We start from the raw sequence: 2,358 nt of genomic DNA, 5'->3' as shown, positions 1-2,358 counted from the left end.
TTTCCAGGGGGTACTTTAATTGTTAAAAAGTGTGGCACTTACTGTAACAACTTCACGGTGAGTACCGGCACCTATTTTTTCTAGAAAAAAAGCACTGATAATAATACTGCTTATTAGCTAAAAGTTTATGGGGCCTTTTACCAGAAAGAGACCAGCAACAGTTGTAGATCATGTTGCAGAGTTGAGCCTCAGCTATTTCATAAAAAATGATGTATGCAGTCATCATTGCTAAGAAATTAATAATGGTGTTTCTTGAGCTCACAAGGGGCTGCTAGTTGCTTTAATTGTTTGGTAGCCCTGGAGATATAATGGTGTTACATTGTTTAAGTGATGGCTTACATTTTTTAAGGCACTATGCTGAGGGTTGCTGGAAATATTCAAATGATATGAGCATCATTTAACTATGATATTGACTTTTTTTTAACACAGTCAGTACACCCATTATTCCTCCTCCTTGATGCTGAAGCAAAGGAAAAACCCATAGTTCCCAAGCATCCTTAGCAAAAACAGCAACAGCTAAACAGACCAAAGTCAATGTGGTGACCTCCAGATGTTGTGGACTACAACTCCCACAATCCCTGACTACTGGCCATTCTGCTGGGGCTGATGGGAGATGTAGTCCAACAACATCTGTAGGGAATCCAAATTGGCTAGTCTTAAAGACTGCAGTCTTTATGCGGGTGGCGCTGTGGGTTAAACCACAGAGCCTAGGGCTTGCTGATCAGAAGGTCAGCGCTTCGAATCCCCACGACGGGGTGAGCTCCCATTGCTCGGTCCCTGCTCCTGCCAACCTAGCAGTTTGAAAGCACATCAAAGTGCAAGTAGATAAATAGGTACCGCTCCAGCGGGAAGGTAAACGGCGTTTCCATGAGCTGCTCTGGTTCACCAGAAGCGGCTTAGTCATGCTGGCCACATGACCCGGAAGCTGTACACTTGCTCCCTCGGCCAGTAATGTGAGATGAGCGCCGCAACCCCAGAGTCGGACACAACTAGACCTAATGGTCAGGGGTCCCTTTACCTTTACCGTTAAAGACTGCAATGTAGCTATATGGACATAGTTGATGCTCATAAATTGATTGCCTGATTTAATGAAATCCATAGGAATATATTCCCTCTCCACCCATGCCCCTGACTGGATCTTTTTTCCCTTCTGAGACTGGAGATGATGACTCTACTATGCACACCTTTCTTTCTTACCTATGAAGCCAGATGTAGAAGCTAGAGAACAGCTGCAGAAAGTGCTGGAGTTATGATATATCTCCTAATACCCACAGGGACAATCAATTGTGTTTTATAGAGGGGCTGTTTGTGTCTTGCATTGTGTGTGTGTGTGTGCTTGTGTATTTTAAGAGCTTGATGAAACCTTTTCTTTCCAAAGGCCCAACATTTCTCTTTTGCTCAACAGCTAAAACAAGTTGCAGCTGGGTCCATCTCCCTGGAGGAATCTTGTCACTTTCATATGGTGAAAGAATTTCCATTGGTCCAAGTGAGGAGGACTTTCAGGTCCCCTCCACTGCTGACCATTATAGCTGGCAACACATTGAAGCATTCCAAATCTATCTGATTCAGCTGTGTACTGGAGAAGTACAAAAGCCCATGTAAATATATCATGCTATTACTGGTTGGCACAATTCATCTGCCATGGACAGACTCCACACGCCTGGATATTAAGACTCCCTATTAATTTTCATTACTCAACTTTATTTTGTTATTGGATCCTGGCTTGTTCCAATGAATGAAAAGTGGGAAAGGTAACATTATGAGGAGAGGGGAAAGCAAAAAATATGGAAGGTCAATGCATCTTACTTAAAGAACAATAGAATCTGTAGTTAATGAAGCTTTTCCATTGTACTCAGAACCTCCATCTTCATTTTCATGTTAATTTGCTAAGCATTTTATTCAAAGCAACTTTTTGGAAATGCAGCCAGAATGATCGTTTGCACTGCACGAGATCTGCCAATGCAAACATCTGACAACAGGATAAAATAATAATATCTTATTGAAACAAAGAAGGGGGGGGGGAGAACCACCAAGCAACTTTCTGTGGAAAGTGATGTCAACCATGAAGCGAGCTATATATTCTTTGTATTGGAAATTAGAACCGCATGAACCCTCTGTATGAAAACATGAGTGAAAGCATGCTTTTTAAGATAATCCCCTGAGGGGTTCTGGTTATTATTTCCTGGTTTTAATTTTAAAGTAATAAATAAGTGCAAGTGATGGACCAGACACCTAGAAACACCAGCTTATTTGGACAAACGTAGATCAGTGTAGTTTTTGAATACAAATGAGGATGTTGGTAGTTTTAAAATGTATTTCTTTTTATAACATGGATTAATAGAGATGTTATCCTGAAAC

Source organism: Lacerta agilis, chromosome Z, assembly GCF_009819535.1.
Source record: "Lacerta agilis isolate rLacAgi1 chromosome Z, rLacAgi1.pri, whole genome shotgun sequence".
Lineage (NCBI taxonomy): Eukaryota > Metazoa > Chordata > Lepidosauria > Squamata > Lacertidae > Lacerta > Lacerta agilis.
The sequence above is the reverse complement of the archived record's forward strand: the minus strand, read 5'-3'. Positions refer to the sequence as shown.